The sequence below is a fragment of the Ostrea edulis genome, chromosome 2 (assembly GCF_947568905.1).
Source record: "Ostrea edulis chromosome 2, xbOstEdul1.1, whole genome shotgun sequence".
Lineage (NCBI taxonomy): Eukaryota > Metazoa > Mollusca > Bivalvia > Ostreida > Ostreidae > Ostrea > Ostrea edulis.
Genome location: NC_079165.1, coordinates 18035014 through 18056872, shown reverse-complemented (window position 1 = coordinate 18056872; position 21859 = coordinate 18035014). Strand labels below are relative to the sequence as shown.

General features: G+C 34.5%; 1 long non-coding RNA gene across 17 annotated transcripts in view; it reads right to left on the bottom strand.

Moving 5' to 3' along the window:
• Positions 1 to 21859, bottom strand: part of LOC125678101 (uncharacterized) — a 168752-nt gene that overhangs the window by 34957 nt on the left and 111936 nt on the right. For 13 of the 17 annotated variants that reach the window (XR_008800513.1, XR_008800518.1, XR_008800512.1 and 10 more), the window contains one exon: positions 10830 to 14372. This is a non-coding gene — a long non-coding RNA (uncharacterized LOC125678101). The remainder of the gene's footprint in view (positions 1 to 10829; positions 14373 to 21859) is intronic. The other 4 variants (XR_008800508.1, XR_007371406.2, XR_008800506.1 and 1 more) reach the window with 2 other exon arrangements.

The window sequence follows — 21859 nt, the reverse complement described above, 5'->3', positions numbered from 1 at the left end:
ATTATTGTGTAATTCATGATGCCCTAATCAAATCATTTAAATAGTAAAAAAAAAATGCACTGACTTCAACTCTTTTTGTATCTTCAACTTGTTCCTTTTGCTCTTTTTGACATTTCTACTGTCACCTTGATATTTTTGGGCCAAAGTACAGTAGGATTTAAACATACTCCTCTATCATACATTATTTTTGCACACTGCCATTCCACTTCTCCCATCCGAGGAATCCGTGTAGTGGTATTGTGCTTGCATTGTGAGTTTGTGGACAAACTGCAATCACAGCACCCTCTAATGGGATTTGACATGGCTATTAATACTGGTTCTATGTCTGGTTTAAATCCAATGACAACTTCTGGATATTGAGCATTGTTGTCTTTTTCAGTTTTAAAGAGTCGGCAAATTTAGCAACAAGCCACATCAGGAAGTGGTATGACTAATTGTTTTCTTTCATTCATATGACAAAAAGAAAAACATGAAATATATATTGTTCAGCAATCAACTTGATCTAATTAACTTCTGTAAATGATTCTTATTATATCTTGAAGGGTCAAAAGTAGTAGACATAATCATTGGGAACAATCGAATGGAAGTACAAAAAAAAAGACGTCTAGACTATTGCAAGAAATGGTCAATTTACTTCTGAATGGCATCATCAATAGTTGTTGATGAGTTATATATCAATTGTCAAATACACAACGGTTAACAGCTTCTCCGTATCGGTTTGATTTTCATTACCAAACAGGCTGTATTCTCATCGAGTTTAACATGGGTGATCAAATTACTGCAAAAAATTCTTAAAATCCTCTCAGTATCACGGAACATTATGTAAGTACTGAAACACAAGGCTGTATAATGAGGCTTATTAATGTGAATATAAAATATTGAGTCTCCTTTTGTCATCTAGAATGTGAAGAAATTAGCAAGCAGGAAATGGATTCTCATCATTCTTTCTTTACTGATCATGAAGTACCAGTCTAATTTTCCCTTCCTCAAAAATAAAAAGACGCGAATTATTTAAACGGATAATTCAGAAATGACTGCTGATAAAAAAAAAAAAACCATTGTTTTAAGAAAGTACATCTGTTGCATTACATTGTCAACATTGGACAAAACTATGTGTGTAACAAAACTGTGTGGTATTGAAGGATAGATAACACGGAGAAAAAAATCGGGTGAGCTAAAAATATCCGACTCTGTGAATAACATCCTGTCTAGACAATAAAATTGATCATAACATGACACATAGGGAAAAAAAGGATGATAGTAACATCAAAAAGGTAGTAGCATAAAATGAACACATTGAGGACAGCATGACCTAATCAATACATAAAAAGCCATCTGACCATTATGGGTCTTCCTGTGCACCGATATCATGAGTACAGTGATCCCTGAAATTTACAATAGATGTTTGCTGTCAGCAGAATCAATTCACGAGAATTCCATTAGTATCAGTTTCTAAATTACATCAGTTATACTAATGACTCCAAGGCTCGCCTGCTCTCTGCAAGTGTATGCATCAAGTGTACATCAAAAGGCAACCTGAATTAAGGTAGCTTGTTACATTTAGATTTATATTTTTTTTATGACTCTACATCACAGGACGGAGATTTAGATGTTTAGTGAAATATATTGTATCGGTTGAATTGATTGTTTATCATTGTAGGTCAGTGGATAAAGTGTCAGATCCCAAGTTCAAATCTGCTCGAGTCTTTTAGATCATATTTAATGAAATGAATTTTTGAAAATCACTTCCCATGGGGATCTGGGTTAGAATAGGTCCCCAGTACCCCTTGTTTGTCATAAGAGGTGACTAAATGGAGTGGTCCTTCGGATGAGACTGCAAAAACAGAGGCCCCGTGTCGCAGCAGGTGTGGCACGATAAAGATCCCTCCCTGTTCAAAGGCCGTAAGCGCCGAGCATAGGCCTATATTTTGTAGCCCTTCACCGACAATGGAGACGCCTCCATAATGATATCATTGATATGAGTGAAAATTTTTCAAGAGGGATGTTGAACAATATACAATCATTCATTCAAAATTGCAAATTTCTGCCCTTTTTAAATAGTTTATTACATATTACATATATCATATCTTTCATAATTAAATCATTTTGTGCTGATTTGAGAAATTCTTTCAAGGTGTCGTGAGTCACCTTAAAATCTATCCCACCCCATCTCTTTTCCCTTTAACTGCTCCTCATTGAAATGAAATTAAAGGGCCCTGAATTAGTAATAAAACATGTGCTACCCTAAACACTTTTCATATATATGTTTAGTAATATGGAAATCACAGGAGTATAAGCAGAACAAGCCCAATAAATCATCTCTTTTTTTGGCAATTTGTCAAGGTCCACAGCCTAATGTTAAATAATGCCAACAGTTTATAAATACTGCATAAAAAATGTATTTTTGTGTCTAATAACAAAAGCTGGGAAATGCCTCCTGAAAATGATTGGGAACCCTGTATAGGTATATAGTGCTCCTATGGGTGGCAAAAAACCTTCATCTTCACTACATGAGGATGCTAATGCCGATATCTATTTAATAAAGTTCAGCCTTTTGGCTCTTGGGAGGCAGATTTATAAACAATATCCTACAAAGTCCCATGTAAAACTTGAAAACCCTGTATTGTGACACCACTCTTCCCATGTAATGGCATGAACAAATTTTTTATCATACAAGTTTCGGTTCTTCTGGTACAGTGGTTCTAACTTTTGGAACCACTTGGCCCCTCCTTTACTAGAAAAAAAATAGTCATTGTAGGATGTTTAGACGAAAATCTTCAATATATATTTCAATCATCCAATCAAAATGCTAGAATAATTGTAATGGAACTAGCGGGTAATATCCCCATGTGACTTATTCCTATTGTGGAAAGCCAAGAAACAGATGGGTAAATGAAAAGTAGACATCTCAAAATTGAATGAATCGATCTGAAAATACCACAATCACAGGTTTACATAGTATGCAATATTTCCACAAAAATCTGGTAAAATTTAAAGTAAATGAACAGCCTGTGAAAATCTCATGACAAAATACATCTATGGATGGACTATGTGAAACCCATAAACTCCACTCAATACCGTTTGCCCAAAATATTTTGAAAGGTCTCTTTACAATTATAAAATCTTAGGGTCAGAAATGTCTGTTAAATTATCATACGCAGTTCAAATTCACATGATGAAAACAACATTTTGCTACCCCCATAGTTATAAACTGCATGAATATATCAACAAGTTGCCACAATATGCACATTTTGGGTACATGTGCAATTTTCTTAGTATACATGTAGCTTTAATATTTGAATTAGGTGTGAACAGTCAGATTCAATTGCACTGTAATTAGTTTTGCACAAAAGTGTAGCCTAGAAAATTTCAAAGAGATGTTGTCACATCCGATACCATTTGTAAAGTTTTAGTACGAGAAAAACACAATACATTGCATCTTCATTGCATTCTGTATCTGCTTAAGAAGGATAACTCATACTCTGACAAAAATATTTTACTTATCAACCTCCTACCCATGCCCCTACATTATCCACAACTAAACATCTGCTGCTCACAGAATTCATTTTACAAACTGTGGACTTTTTTCTTTATAGGATCTTATACATTTTGTCAACTTGTAGATCTATATTTGTAAGCAAAATGATAGGTCATTTCAACTTATAAAAATAATTTACTATCTGTCCCAAACTAATTAATTCAAAATGTTGTAATCTCTTTTACGCTTTCTTTTGTTGTTGTTGTATAAATCCAATTACAAAATTATTCCTTTGCAAGAATTAATATGGATAATTGACAAGCATCCAATCATTATTCTAGATTTACATGTACTATTGCTTGCTGGAAATAAAAAAAATTCTCTCATTTTCAAATTATCTTTATTTCAAGTCGTGCTTTTCTCCCCCAAGACATATTGCCTACAATTTACTCCTGTACTAAAATAAGTTACACATATAAAGAAAGCATTGCAAGCTGATATAGTGGCTGTGAGGCCCTCAATCACAAGGCCCTTAAACCCACAAAAATACATATAAAGAAAGCATTGCAAGCTGATATAGTGGCTGTGAGGCCCTCAATCACAAGGCCCTTAAACCCACAAAAATAAGTACCTCTCACCTCGATTAGAAAATTTTCAGACATTGACAAAGGATTTTTTTACTGACTGCTTTAAATATTTCAAAGTGTTTATACTATTCAGACACAATTTACAAGCTTCTTAGTGATAATGATACTGCCGACATATTGAATTCGACTCGGAAAGACTTTAACCCCGGAACTCATTCCCAACATTCACGAGCATGAACTCAAACATTCAATTCACTACGATTTTTCCTTCAAGGTGCTTGCTAATGCCCAAAAACATATGTAATTGTTGTTAATTTAAGAAAACTGTTGTAAGAACTAAATTAGGAAAAATCTTTATCTATTGATTCAATAAGTCATCCGTTCACAACAATTTTGTCTTATCTTAAGAAAAGCATAGCAACAGTAATCCATTAAGAAAATTGTACTCATCAATGAAAATGGTTAATTTGTGAGGACAATTAAGTAAAAAGTTAACGATCTCGAAACACAGGTCAATTAATCCCTGTCTTTAAACAGAACAAATATGACAGATCAGCTTCACGTCTGAAGAAGTTACAAAACAATTAAAAAGTCATCAAAACTAGAAATAAATAATTGAATATAAGCTTTAATTCAAGACAAGTATTGTAAGAAGGGCAGTTTGCCGATGCAGTTAGGCTTGAATTACCATTAGCTACAGTTTCCACCTTTGAGCTTCATGACACGTATTGCTTTCAAAGAAAAAATTTATACTTGGCCCTGTCAATGCCCAAATCCTAAATAAGGTAAACACCCTCTTTAAACTTGCACAGCTTCTCTTCAAACAACAAATAAAACCAAATTTCCAGGATTCTGGAGCAGGTGTTACCCACAGTCAATCGCAAACAAAGAAGTCTTCTGAAGGGACAATGAACTGCTACCAATACAGCTTTCTTGATAGCAATACATTAAATTACATGCGTGTGCATGGTTGTTGTGTAATTTACGAGCCTGATGCACTAGGGCTCCAAGAAACTTTTTGTGTCCACCAAGCACACAATGAATCTTTGATCAACAAAGAAATCTCAATTATTTTTAAAATATAAACTTACTTTGTGACTAATAATGACTTAACTTCAAAGTTCTTCATTGTACATATTCTATTGCATTAAATATATTGAAAATCCAACTTGTGCCTGCATGATATTAACTTATGTGTGTTTATATATAATCTAATTTTCCTTGTTAAACTCAATTCAATCAAAGGAATGATGTCACAATACGTTTGGCTGTTCAGTTTACATTTTGTTGCTACCGCAATATTTGTCCGCGTTTATATATTTTCTTTAGAATTATTCACCAAATGATATCAAATACAGTTTACTAAATTAAATTATAAGGAAGGAAAGCAAATTTCATTTGTTAAATATGATATAAAGTAAGTTGGGACAATATTCCACAGTTTATAATGCGTAAACCGCCCCAACTTACTTTATATCGTATAAAACAAATAAAAATTACTTTCATTCCTTATATATATATATATGTGTGTGTGTGTATGTACACATCATTTCTGTGTATATATATATTGATATTGTGTGTGTGTGTGTCTGTCTATCTATACACATCATTTCTGTGTGGGCAGGTGAGATGTGTCACTACATCGTTTCATCAATGTTCATTGATTAATATAGTCAGTATCATAGACAGAATTTGTAACAGGTAGAGGAATTCATTTTAAATTTCATTTGGAAATTAGAGGGTAATGTGAGGCACGCAAGAGTTGTGGAATGTCAATTGTAGAATTTATCAGTCTAGACAAAAAATTAGTAAAAGGCATTAATATTGATAAGTAACATCCCAAATGGGTATTGAAAGGCTGATACATTTATCAATAGGATCGGTTCAATCAAGATATTGCTTGGATATTATTTTTCGTCCATTGCCATGACTGTCTAGACTTTCAATATGAAATATTGATAAGATCTAGAAACATTTAACAAAGTTGGATGACACTTTTAAACATCAACTATCCCACACACACCAGCATCCCTGAAGTGCTTTCAATATGCCATCTTTATTTGAACTTGTACCATTTCTTGCTATTCTATTGAAATTCAACTCAAAAGTTTACAGAGTTTCAAAATATAATATTTCTTCTAAACAAAGTTGAACTAGTAATTTTCTTGAAAATTGAAGAAAATCAAAATACTTGCCACATGCACATACAAATATTCTGTAAAATAAGTAGGTCCTCACTTGAAAACTTTGGAAGGAAAAACAGACAAACCATGTACTCTCTATGTAATACATGAATTTCCTCAAAACTGACAGAGTTCAACAACTTGTAATTTTCTCAAAATTGAAGAAAATCAAAATCCTTGCCACATGCACATCTTCCATACCCATACAAACACTCTGTAAAACAAGAAGATTCTCACTTGAAAATTGTGGGAGGAGTTAGCTGGACAAATTATGTACCCTTCATATCACATTAATTTTTCAAATAAAGGGGCAAAACTCCTGCAAGAGAGGTTGAAATGGATCAAAATTGCAACATTGTCTAGAGTGGCCCACAAAGAAGCTACATAAAGTTTCAGCTTGATGTGACAATTAGAAATGAAAATAGAAACAGAAATTTACAACTCCAACAGATGAACAGACAATGCTTTACCATAATACATCCCGTATAAAGAAGGGGGTGTAAAAACAAAAATCATAATTGAACCAAATTTTCAGTAACACTGAAATAAAATTTCAGCAAATTTATATATCAGTTTTGTTTTCAAAGTGGATTATCTTTACAATACACTAGTCATTGCTATTTAAAGATTGGCAATACAATTCCTGGTCCTCATGAATACTATTGAGCTTCCATATACATCTGAATCATTGGTGCACTTTACATAATATAAAAATTATAATTTACATAAGCATCTAAACTACACTGATCCTAAATTAGAGATGGACAGCAATCACATGATCGATAAAATTGTGCAGTCCGACAGATTTGATCGTCGATGGCCAAATATATCAGTTGGTAGAGCACCAGGTGACCAGAAATTTAAGGGCCTTGAATTCCCTTCCTGTTACATTTGGTGCCATAGACCAGCACCTGAAACTGACAGTTGAAAATGCCTGTTGGTGGATATAGATCATGGGTTGATGTTGTCAAGGTGTTAAGATATTGAAGGAAGGAGGAAGGAAGCGCCCAGACATGTTCGATCACTGCTGGCTTGACAGTTAAGTTTGTAGAGCACAGGGTTCGAAATTGACTTTTTCAAGCACTAGTCCATACTGACTAGTGACTTTTGATGTTCACTAGTCCGCAAAGCATTTCACTAGTCTGTCCAGTGTATCATATAAAATGATCCCTTACAGTAGAAAAAGACAACCATACTTTATTTTCCTTTCACGATCTTCAGCCTCTGAGTTACTGATGTAACCCCTTTACAAACGTCCAACCGTGTTTGGAAGGTCAGCATGTCATTGTCACGCAAACACTTAACCATGTAGGTAATCGACCATAAGTTCAAACATCTAAGAGACTCTGGCAAATTTGCTAAAATCTTAACCAATTCAAGATTGATATAATATGAATTTTCGAGCGTCCATACAGCCTAGTGTCATAAGAGAGTTTACTAGTCCGACATGTTTTTTTTTTTTTTTTTTATATATATATACCCTAGTCTCAGACTTACAGACATGAGGTAATTTCGAACCCTGAGAGCACCTGACTAGAAATTCAGGGGGCCCAGGTTCAGAATTCCAATCTGGTCCATTGCATTTTCTCCCTTCCTGTTACATGTGTATTTTCACATAAACTTGTTTTGCTGAATTCCTTATATGCACCTGGTAAAGTAGTTGAAAAACAAAGAGGTTCTGAAAGTGTCTCGGTATTGTAGCCCTGTTGCTGAGCAGCCATAGAGAAGCTTAAAGAGAAGCAATTTAATGACCAATCAAAATGTAAACAACCACCATGCATAGCTGCACTATGTAAACAAAAAGATGTTCACACCGTAATGTCAGAATGTTGCCAGTTAAATATTGTTTACGTAGCCATTGATAGTCTATCGTAAACCTCAGTTTCTTTAGAAGACGAATCCAATTGGTGCATTCAACTTGGACAAAATGAAATCATAATTACACTTGGTAGGTAAAGAAACATATCATAATTTGTATTCAACTCACATTTCCTCTGCTATTTTCACAAGGCTATTTATTGTAACAGCTGTTACTGTAAACACATTATTGACAGTAGACGTGTCATGTTGTATGCATTTATGTACTCCATATGTGCCCATAGTAGAACATTTTTCACTTTATTTTGCTATATGTAAATGTCTTTTGCAATTGTTAATGCATTATACATATATACCTATACCACAGGTATGCAAGATTTTTTTTAAAACATACACGAATTTACCCAATATCTTGAAATTCCATGGACTTGAAATGCATATGTATAAACTAACCCTGGTGCATGAACCATACATTTCATGTTATAGGTTTGCTGTTTGGGGTCTGCCAAACTTTGCTTTATAAGTGATAGTTTTCATTCAACACTATATGCAAATGTTACACAGATTTTGAATAATATACGTGGATGAAAATACGATGCAGTCATTAAATACATGGTATATAAATCTTAATGCAGATTTTCCACTTTTCACACATATACACAAATTTCCAAATTTCTCCCTATGGGGTGTCATACACAAATTTCCAAATTCTCCCTATGGGGTGTCATACACAAATTTCCCCCTATGGGGTGTCCGCATATGCAGCAACTGCTTCACAATTGCATAGGCAAGTATATTTCTTTTATGTACGAAATCTATATATAGCCTCCTCTCAATCCACACTTAGTACAGCAAAGTAGATGCAGTCTAGATTTAAGTTGTTTTGTTAGTATTTTGCATAATGATCTGGGAGACTCGATATGAAAACACATCTTCTGATATAAAAAGATACACAAATATATAAGCATCTGTACCAGTCGGACAGGTTCGATTGCCGGTAGTCAGATAGCTCAGTTGGTAGAGCACCCAACTTGAGGGGCAAGGGTTCAAATCCCTGTCTGGTCCGTTACATTTTCTCCCTTCCTGTTACATTTGTTAGAAATTACGGCAAGTGCAAAAAGGTCAAATGTAAGCGCACATGGCAGATTATTATCTTTAAATGGTTATATTCCACTGTTGAATTCTAAGAGATAATTTGGGAATGCCTAATTCACTTGTTTGTCAGTTGACTGAACCTCTTAAAATTGATATGGGGATATATAGGGAAGGTAAGGTTACAAAATTCGACCTAGTTTCAGATTTAACCTATCTAGCAATCTTTACTTTTATAAAAAAAAAAATTCCTTTACTTAGATATTATTTGAGTAATTGTGAAAATCAAATAAAAGAAGATATTTCATGAGTAGAATCTCTGTGTTGTCAGAAAATTGATGTCTGATAGTGCCTGAGAAATACAATAAATTGCAGGGTTAAATCATCTCGGTGTTTTTCAATTTTTGATTGATGTTGAATCTGAACTGTGATAAAGTTATGAAACTATATATAACAAACAATATTTCTGTTGTCAATAAAAAATTTACAGGCTTTTGTGTATTTTTTCTTGAGTTTTGCATTTGGTGTCTTAGAGGGCTGTAAAAGAGAAGATATCAATCCCATAATCCCCCCCAACTGTATAAATTCCCCAAACTGTATAAATGGATTTCATCAAATTTGATTCAGGATAAAGTCCAAATATTAACATGAAGAAAATGTAGGAAATTCACTGGTTGGTTCTTATAGAGGCAAGCTATCAATGGCTACCTGAAGTTATTGGCAGATGGCTTAACTCTCTCTCTGTCTCTTGTCCTCTTCCTGGATTTAAATCATGTTTTAAATTCTAAAGTCTATAGTAACCCAACAAAATTGTCTGTTTGATTCCAGAATCTGCTAACATGGGGAGTAATGAAAATCTTTGTACCTATAAAATTCAGTTTTCAAACATAATCGACTTCCTTCATGTAACTATATGGTAATTAATGATCAATTATTATAAACGTCAGCTTTCAGAAGTGATAATTGAAATGATCAATATTTGCCACTCAAGTAGGTATTCATATGACTGTGTCAGCACAATCCGTGTGTATCAGCCCTTGTGAAAAGACTTGACTAGCTAGCAGACGATATAGGTATAAAGACCAGGTCTACCATGACCCAGACAGTATTCAAATGCTTCAGGAGGCACAACCAAGGTGTTTAAATGACTCGCAACTCATAAATCATTTCAGCCCAATGCACACATACAGTCACACACAGGAACTTTTATTTTCAACAGTTCTACACCACTTCCAAAATTTACCTTTGAAATTAATTTTAATTCACTACCTAGAAATCTGAAGGTTACTAATACGATTAAGTCTCTATTAAGATCACAATGAACCGATACCTTGATAATGACACTCACTTGTAGCATTTTCCTAAAACACCACATCCTTTTCCAGGACTCGTATAATTTGAAACTACGAGACTGGACCAGAAATTGAACCCAGAACCCCAGCATCACTAGTCAAGTCAATGTGCATGAGAACCCCAGCATCACTAGTCAAATCAATGTGCATGAGAACCCCAGCATCACTAGTCAAGTCAATGTGCATGAGAACCCCAGCATCACTAGTCAAGTCAATGTGCATGAGAACCCCAGCATCACTAGTCAAGTCAATGTGCATGCTCTTTCACCTTCCCATAGTACTAGCAAATTCCTCCCTTGTTTCTCTTCAAAATTCTTACCTCCAGAAACTCCACATGGGGTTTATTTTGGCACCTGGGATGTAATAGAATATGATCATGCTGGTGAACCTTGGATATTGACCTGGATAGCTCAGTGGGTAGAGCACCCGGGTGGTGATGCAGGGGTCCTAGGTTGGCTTCCAAGCCTAACCACATATTTCTGGGTTGTGTTCCTATTGCATTAGCGCTGAAAATATATATCTTCTATCATGTGGAGTGATTTAGAGTTTTGAGTGTGAGAGGTCTAGGGGTAGAAAATATCACGAGAGTAATGTAATACATTGTAGTATTGTTTGGGTGGAAAATAAGACTGTGGATACCAGTAGGTGTAGCTCTGTGGTAGTGTACCATACTAATAATGCAATTAACCCACGACAACTCGACTCTGCATCTTGAACATGAAGCAGAATGACTGTTTTGAACTCTTCAGCTAAGGAACAAAAAACAAAACAACAACAAAAAACTGAGCACCATACAATAATCTTAATGAATTAAACAGAGTTAAGCAAAGAACCACTTCCAAACAGAGATTCAATAGTAAGCACCTTCAGTCTTTCACATGGTTGAATGATTTTGTCTTTCTATTTCTCATCAGGAGCAAATACAAAGAGAATCAAATACATAGAAATGACAAACAGCAAGTCTTAACTGCAATTTTCAAAGGGTTTGTCATTCCTGTGAAAGACAGTAAAACTTGTTCACAATCATAAAAGCAAGCCATATCTGTGGTTGACAACAACAAAAACCAAAAGCAGCTATACACAATTGAAAAGTTATCTATGTTTGTTTTAAGAAGAAGGTATCATTATATATGGATACTTAGCTCACCAATTTTGATTGGTTCACATTCTATAAAGATTTTGAAATGACCCCAATCATAATAATCTACAATAGTTAGTTGAGGATCAACAGTGGATATCAAACAATTTCTTTTTGACCAGCATATAGAGAGGGTGCTTTCCATTACTCTGTGAAGACCAGTACCACCCAAGTCACCTTCCTGTGAAGTCGACTGGCATTTTAAGAAACAAAAGTAAGCATTACTGGGTTTGTCACTAAGGCAACATTAATTCAAAGTATCCTAACCATTCAGAGCTTGCAACTTAATTCATATTTGATACATCCTTACTGTAAAAAAAATATATAGTAAACTGAATGTAAGGCATGGCTTACAAAAAACCTAATCCATATTTGTTTTAACCAGCTTATACCAAAACCAAAATTTAGTCACTTTTATAATTCATCAGATGTTTGAACACTTACAAATTCGTTTGTTCATGGAAAACTCTTTCTCTAAAATTTCCAAACCACTAATGATTAAAATCTAAAGTATTCTCGACATATTTTATCATAATAGGTGAATTGTTTCAAGGTCTTTTTGGATATTTCCCTCCACTTCAATAGTCGAAATTCCTGTAATATGACTACATAATGCTTTTTTTTTTTTTTTTTAAAATCCTCTTCCTTCCTAAATCTTCTGTCAAGGTCTGCATCCTAATGAATCAGCAATTTTATTTTGAAAATATATACACTTTTAATGACAGTTTTTCAAGAAATTGAAACAAATTTGGTCCCTGCATGCCCCTACATCAATCTACATATATACCAGCATGGCAGTGCTTATCATGACTAGCTGCATTCCCATTAAAGTCACAAAACTAGCAAATTTCAGCATTGTCATTAACTGTGTATTTTTTGTATATATCTAATTGTGAAGAGTCTAACTATAAACATATTCAAACCATATTTAAATCGATCCCTAAAAAGATCAATTCAATTCTTCTGCAAGGATGACTGCCTCATGAAATTCTGGATATAACGATGTCCTTTTATCACTATCAGGATGAGAGACTATGAAAATCCAATCTTGAAAAATTCCTTACTATAGTTACATACCAAAATATACAATTTACACAGATTTCTGGATTGCACAACATCTAGATTAGTCAAGCTAAACTGTATAGTGATCTATAAGCTTGTTCCTACATATCCCTTTTAAATTTGTCAAGAAAATTAAGGAAGACTGTAAATTGTGCTATTTAGCAAACTACACATTCTATTACCTTTGAAAATAGGTGTACCACACAAAAACTGCTATGGTTAAAAGGGCGCCAAAATGATGAAAACCCCATTGGAGGCCCCCAGTAGGCAATCTATTACACTAGCTGTAATGTGTGGAAATCCATTGAGTAAAGCCTGGTGTACAATAAGTAGCCTAGCCATTATACAAACACCAGACTGGTCAGTCTGGGGTCAGGTCTCCAATTTTATGGAGAATGTCTGAGGAGGCAGACAGGGGGGGTCAGTTTAGGTGAAATAAGATCAAATTTCACCACATCATTTCATTCCCCACTTCATCACTAAATAAAATCCACATGTGCATGATTTGGGCCTCATGTCTTTGTTGTAGTATCCAACACAACTAAATCCTCATACAATCAATTCCCCACATATCAGTACACACTTTTCTGAACATGGCGTCAGGCATATTTAAAACCTGTCCTTGTCCTACGGATATTTTTCTGCTGAGACATCCGACGGTAATAACACACAAACCAGCGTGTTTTTTCTTCTTAGATAAACCAATAAGTATTTTTGAGAGAAATCTGAAATACTTACAATTAGTTGATATGAATAACCCCAAAATCAAAAAACATGCCTATATTCCACAGCACATGTCTACTGTTTGAGGAAGTTCACATGTACACTTGACTCACATATACAAAATCCAACGTTCCTTGTAATGCCCAATAAAACATTCCACACGAATTAATCCAGAATTCATAAATGTTGGGAGGGTACAAAATTCACTCTGTAGCATACAGCCACCTTAATCCACAATTAAATGGAACCACTGCACATGTTCAATTCCCTGTTTCAATGAAACAATCTGTCTCACACACCCTAAACGTGTGATATTTTCTCCCAACACATGCTCAAATATCATTAATGAACCTTCTGACAATTAGACAGCATCCATCCAATTTGTGTATTCACATGTATATGTAGTCAGTAGTGATAGGATTTGTAAAACATGTGAGAGCACTTATTACTTTGCCGGTTCATCAAGGTCACGCAAACCAGAATTTAAATTCAGATCACATAGCATCCTGGGTAAAGCGGGCATTTGAAAAGATTGAGGTAAACTCGAGATGTTCTTCTTTTCAGACATTTTCTAGTGGTTTAAGGTGATATACTTGCACTCCCAAAATAATTAGGAGCATTGTGCAGTATCGTGTGGAAACTACTTGACATTACTAATTGTTCAAAATGTGCTTGAAAAATAATATTGTAAAAAAAAAAAAAAAAACCTCATTTAAATTAATTTTAATACACCCATCAATTCTGATACTAAATAATAAAGAAACTTATAGTTTCTGTTCAAAACAGGAAAGACCATTCTAGAAGGATCTTAAAAAGTTTAAACTTACCGGTTTAATTCTCCAAATGAAAAAACCTCCAAGGACTTCATAGGAGGTGTATAAATGTAATCCTGACATCTGTATACTGGGTTTGGTAAACAGTGACAATACTTTGGGGGTCCTATACAAGATAAACACATCAAAAATCAAAAGGTATCTCCAACATCACTTAGTGGGCAAATACACTAATATATATGAATGGATTTAGTAAACTAACACTGAGTAAACAAACATCGAGAAAAATCAGTAGTGTGTCTACAGTCTGTGTCAAGCCACACGCTGACCTAAATACAAGTTAATTTTAACATCTTATTTGCATATCTGTTCTCTGGTCTTTTGTTAAAAATAAAACAATTGTAATGTGCCAATATCGCTCAAGTTTAGACTTTTATCTAACTTGAATTAGAAAATTTTGAAAATAATATCATGTAATTCTGAACACACCCTTTTATTTAAAACTCCAACTGAACAATTATCAAGTACTCAAGTAAATAATAGAAGCTTTGCTTAGTTACACAGGCGGATTAAAATTTATTGCCTTTTGGCATGGGACAAGACCTTGTTTGACCTCACCTAATGACCTCAGCATGATAATGATGTCTGAAATGGTGCTTATCAACAGAGGTTCAGAATAGGGCACCAGCAGAATTGGTTTCTCTTTCAGTTCTTTCAAGATTGATTAATACTACATATGTTTCTAGGGGTTTCTATACATCTAACACAGAACAGACAGTGGAAACTTAGCAGTGGATCTCTGTATTTTGTGAAATTGAATATCAATCTAAGAGGTGAAGTGATATAAATTACTGTACAGTTGAATCACAAATTATACAAAGCAGGGAGTTTAGCCAGCTTTTAGAAAGTACTATCCATTTCATATTCAAGGGCGATTCTTGAAGATGTAGGCATGAACTCTCAAAGAGGGGTTGGGGCAACCCTTTTTCAGTATCTGATAAGAAATGTACAATAAATGACTGATAACTGATTATCATTTGCATTCATTAACTTTGATAGTAATAGAAAATCACAGAATATATAAAGACGATTTTAGTAAAAAAAATTCATTCACAGATACAAACTTACACAGGGAATTTCTCCAGTTTAGGAGTTTTATACAACTGAAGGGAAATTTTTACCCATGGAAGAGGATTGTTAAGAATGTGACAAGTTGAAAGCACATCTGATTTGGATTGTGGTTTATTTAAATTCCCCAATCTGTTATCCACATCATTATAGTAATGTCCATGATGTCACACCTTGGTGACATCAAAGTAAAATGATTGCCCAGGCAAGTGAAAAACCACTATGGACAAGTGAAACTCAATACACACTTGCTCAATTGGGCAAGTGATTATTTCAGTAGGAAATGTAATTAGTCAAATTAGAAAATAAAGTCCGATTTCGTTACTTTTTAAAAAAAACGGAATCATTCAATTCTTATTAGCGAAAGCCCCTTTCTAATCAGTTATACCGCATCTTATTCTATCAGCAAGTCATTCTGAAAGAAATTAATTATCTGACATAGGACATGTATTTGTCATGTTAGTGAGAAAATTTATATGGTAATTATCATAGTGAGGAAAATGTTCAGAAAGAAGACAAAAAAGCAAAGGCAATGTAGAGAATAATTAGAAACCTCAATTAAAAAGAAAACACAAGTTTCAGGTGGCGTGACAATCCAAATTTATGGGTTTAATTAAAACTGACAACAGTATGGTCTGTACCTAGAGTCAGAAATTTGGTGCAATATCCGCAATGGATGGCACGGTTTTTTCTTACCGGTAAATGAAATTCACCAAATTGATAGAATCCATGCACATTTTAGCGAGTTATTGAATAAAAACTGATTTGTTACACTTTTGTTTTTTAAATTAAAAGAAAGCATTGAGCATTTGAATCAAATACACACATCAAACACTTTGCCACAAGTTACATATCCCTTGTCCATTATTCTGCAGTGAACAGATCTTATTTCTCTATGTTGGCCTGTTATTTTCAGATCTAATTTATAACTTTGTCATTTGTCACTGATTGACCTTTGGCTGACCCTGCAAATTGGGATAATTAAAATTACAAGTTGTTAGGTGTATTAATTAGAGTATTAAAAAAAATTTGGACAACAAAATTTTTCATCCCAACAAGTGAAGGTTTACTCAAAGGGCAAGTGAGATAAAAAGTTAATGTCTATCCTCGCTTTGATATTGGTTGCAAAGTCACACCGTTTTTGGTTTGTAATATGACAGATTTTACAATAACGACTTGACCTGGAACAATTTTTTTTAAATTTTTGCCAACTTTCATAATGTCCTAGGGTTTTCATCATATATCTGAATAATATCTCCAAATGCTGAAGTAGATTCCTAAATATACGCGAGGAATTTATTATCGCGTAATTTCGTGAATGGCTTCACTAGCAAAATACGATTATTCGCTTTTATTTTTCTGTTGTTAAAATAAACACAAGAACTCGTGATTAACAGACCGTGCGAGAATTCATGTTCATGCAATTAGATGTACCTAGGAGTCATTTCACCACATCAAGTACTCGCGGAAAATAAGGAATCTACAGTAATGTGATTTGTAGAGTGGTTTATTTGAAACTGCCAATCAACGTCACAGTACTGTTAAAATAAAATAAGAGTTCTAGTCTTGATTTCATACCATATAACCATTTCCAATGTTTCTGATGTCTTTACAAATTGTAATAACCATTTCCTCATGAATGTTGCAGAAGTGAACAATACGCGTATGAATCTTGATGGATATAGTACGTCTTTTTAACGGCTGAGAATTCCAACGGAAATGCAAGTAGAATGTAAATTTTTTATGAAAAATAAATTTCATTTAAAAAAAAAAAAAATACATGGGGACTTCATGCTGGCATTCTTTTCAATTCATTCTTGCTGGAGCACATGAACATATTGTAGAACATCAAATATACATCACATCTGATCAACCTTAAACAAATTGGAATTTTACTTTACCAAAAAACTAATAGAGATTAGTGTTTATATCATTTTACTAGTGGTTTTCCATAATAAGATTAAATCATTTAAACTTTGTAAAGTACTGAAAGTAGAATCATCATTTTTTTCTGCATTAAAAGTTTTGTAATACCGCTACTGTGTCCAACGAAAAAATTTCTTGACTCTCTGAAACATCATCACAATCTTTAAATGTTTCACTTTTGTCAACCTCTTCAATTTCTATTTATCGATATCATCTGATAGTCTGTCCGTTGAAATTACTTCAGAATCAATGCTGACATAATCTGAAGACTCGATTTGGAATTTTAAATCTAACATCAATGTGATCTTTGAAACAAGTTCCGTAACTCTGTCAAGCTAAGATCATTGTCGAGTCATGGTTATCTTGATTTAGGAGTTTGTTGATTGATTGAATATTGTTTAATGTCCCTCTCGAGAATATTTCACTCATATGGAGACGTCACCATTACCGGTGATGGGCTACAAAATTTAGGCCTATGATTGGTGCTTATGGCCATCGAGCAGGGAGGGGTCTTTATTGTGTCACATCTGCTGTGACATAGGACCTAGGTTTTTGCGGTCTCATCCGAAGGACCACCCTATTTAGTTGCCTCAAGCAACAGGGCACTAAGGAACTCCCCTTAATGTACTGCATGGTATGGAGGAGAAAGCAGGAGCAGAAGCATAGACATTATGAACTGCACTTTGAGCACTGAGGAAAAAGATGGAGTGAAGATTTAACATCAATGTGACCAATGTCAATGTTACAAATGACACAAAATAATGAAAGTTTTGCTGAAGTACCAGTAGGAAAGTGAGCATACCCTTGTATATGAAAAAAAAACCAACCAACCTATAAAACACTCCTCTTTGATCCACTGTAAATTATAGGAAACTATTAGATCCCTGGGTCAGAACAATGTGAACATCATTAAATGATAATGAAGTATTGTACAAAATTTTAATGCTATCGAATATGCCATAAAGGACAAGAAATGTTCACAAGCTATTTTACATCCTCCACCCCTCTTAGATCCACTATAACTTTTAGGAAAACAATTGGATCCTCCCATCCCAAGAATATGCACATCTGCAAATAGCAATGAAGCACTGTACAAAGTCTCAAGTCTACCCGATTAGTCATATAGGAGAAGTGTTCACAAGCTATTTTACATCCTCCACCCCTTTAGATCCACTGTAACTTTAAGGATAACAATTGGGTCCCCCTGTTCCTACTACATGCACATCTACAAATAGGAAGCACTGTATAAAGTTTAAAGTCTATCTGATACCAGATAGGCCATGCAAGAGAATTTGACAGACAAACAAACAGACAGTACAAAAACATGTCTCCCTCTGGACATGCTGGAGAAGGGGAGACATGGTTAGTGAAATCACCAGATTAAAAGGTTTTTTTCCAGGTCAAAATCTTCTGAATTTTAATTTCCCAAAAATCACATTTTATTTTCCGAAATTGTACTGACCTTGACACTATTCCATATTCCTTTGCAATTTTACTCTTTGTTTTTTTAAATCCAACTCTTAATCATGTCTACTTTCGTTTCTAATCAAATGACCTTCCCTTTCTTACAAGCGATGACTGAAGTGAACATTGCAATAAAAACAAGAGGCCCACAGGCCTTAAAGGTCACCCGAATATCATAGTCCTAACAGGGAGTCTCATATTTGCATTTAAGTCTCAATATGGAGTCCTTTGTGCACATGTTTATGATCTTTCAAAATATGCATACAATTTCTATTCATTTACAGAAGAAGGAAAAATGAAAGTTTGAAACATTTAAATCCTTTTCACATCCCTCAACCCCCCCCCATGAATTTCACAATTTAAGAAGAGGACATTACGGACATTATAACCATACATTTAATTTATCTCACATGACTGAAAGTAGAGAAGAAAAAAAAACCCTGACCAAGGAGCCATGAATTTCACAATTTCAGTAGAAAGATTCATGGACATCATACTCATGCATCTAGTTTTTCTCAAATATATATGGCAGCAGTGATTTTTTTCCCCTACCCACTGGTACTGGTACCGATTCAATTGGGAAAAATAGCGTCAAAATTTAACAAATTGGGAATTTTCTACCAATGTAACGGCAAATGATTTTAACTAAAAGAAAAGAACAAAACAAGAACTAATGAATTGGGAATTTTTAGTCTCAAAATTGGGAAAAATCAATGGTTTTTGGATCTGGAGAAGAAATCAATGGGGGCAAATAGTCAAGAATTTTCTTCAATCAGAAAAGCTCCCTTGAGCATATGGATCAGGTGAGCTAAAAAAAAAAATGTACAATTGCTTTTCATTTATGAAAAATTGGCTGAAGAACAAATTCCTGAATGTATACACATAAACAGATGGATAGACATTTAGTGATCATATCTACCCCAAATCTTGTTTGCAGGGGCTTAAGATATTCACCCCCTTCCCTGTTTTCTAGGCGTTTAGGAGTAAAGATCTTATAAACTTTAATGCATTTTCATTATGATCCATAAAGCTCCACCTGAACCCAAGCCAAGGAGCAAGGCTGAACCCAAGCTAAGGATCACAGGATTCAGAACTTTAGAATACTTGTTACTACATGATATCCTTGCTAAGTTCTGGTTTGTTGGCTATATGTAGATCTCCATGAATAAAGAAGATTGTTTAAGATTAAACACCAGTCTATGCAAAAGGCATCAGACCATCACACCTGACCAATGTAAAGAGCCTCATCAATGTACAGAGCCTCAAGTTGATCTATACACCTGAGCGGAACATCCCATGTTCCGTTTCGAGTTTATTATCTATATGGTGTCACATAATCTCTTGTTCCTACAATAAAATACCACTTTATTTCAAGTTTGTAAATGATTTCAACTAGTGATGAAACGATTGTCGCCGATGATCGATTGTCGGTCGTTCAGAGACCTACGATGCTACTAATCGATTACAAAATAAAAGTCGCCGACATCGTTGACCAAATAAAATCCGGAAATCACTTCAACTTTGTTCAAATTTTATTTTCTGTATGTCAAACCCGATCAAAAACAAGCAAAGAAAATAGCGGGAGATATGAAGGACGGTAACAACAATGACATTCAACAGTCAAATAAAGGAGCCTATCTCTGATTTATTTGATACATTGAGATTATAGATAAATTCCATTACTTGATATATTGGAATTCTGATTTATATACCAGTGAATAAATGAAACAAAGAATTCAAATGTTGTTTCCATACAATTAATGATTCTGTTACATCTAATTTGAGGGGAAAACACTTAAATGCCAATTCCGATTATAATCGATTATTAATCGATTACATGTGTCCGATTATTGCCGATAATCGATTGTGGTTTTAGGTCACTAATTTCAACTAAAACTGCATGAATCAACTAAATATTACTATGGGGCAATCCCTAGATGTGTTAAATCAAAATGAAAATGTCCTCCATTCTACATTTTCATGTTTGTGTGAGTGCTTTGTCTAACAGAGTGTATGGTTTGTGCGAGTGCTTCGTCTAGCTAACAGAGTGTATGGTTTGGTCTTGCGTGTGTACAGATTACTCTATCGAATGTCCTGTGACCCCCCCCCCCCCCCCCCCCCCCCCCCCAATATATAGACTGGAACAAATTTACATGATACAACAAATCTAGCCATTCCATCAAATAACCTGATCCTTTTAATCAGAGGTAATGAATTTTATATAATGGCTATTCACTCAGTTTGTCTGATGTGCTAGTCCCACCTCCATGCAGACTCTTAACAAGTAAACCCCCCCCCCCCCCTATGTAAAATCTCTATTGTGTACGTGGTCCATATCTGGTGTTAGTGGTATGATGGTCTAATAAGGTCAAAGGTCATATGCTCCTTCAATTTTAGGGCAAAAAGCAAAAAAAGAGGTGATGGGGAAGAGTTGCACAATATCACTCCTTCACCTTCGCAATCTCGCTTCTTTGACTTCACAAGAGGAAATACAAATATAAGCATGCCCAAGATTGATCGCTTGATCATCAAGTTCTTCCATGAAATAAAATTATTATATATCTCTGAACATAAGACACAAATTGCTTGCAGGAAGGAAATTTTTTTCATGTTCACATAATTCAAAGTACTTGATACGCAATGCGTTGGTCCCGTTGTTGTTGTGAAAGGTTATCAAAAAGTGAACAGTGATTACCTGGAAAACCTTTGTACCGGTAAACTAAACAGTGCTCCAAGTCACACTTCAGAACAGGTTGCTAAATGGTTACCTAAAATCATTTTTGGTCACCATTTCAAACTTTTTGATCGCCATTAACAAATATTTTACTCGCCATATTGAAAGCGCATTGTAAATAAGACATGTATTGTGTGTTTATGAATAAAACAAGAAAACCACTTATATCATTTTATTTTTTGGGTCTTCACATCACTTTGACAAAGGCCATGGATTATAGGTAGCTGGTTATTATGCTAGATCAGAAATGTTCAGTAATAAAACCTGGACGTCATCCGGCCATCCTGCATACTTTACAACACATTTCTGTATAAATGCTTCGGTCTATCAATGTGAATTAAAGATTCCACACTTGTTAGATCTAGAAAGTTGTGGCAATCATTCTTTATCGGATTTACAGC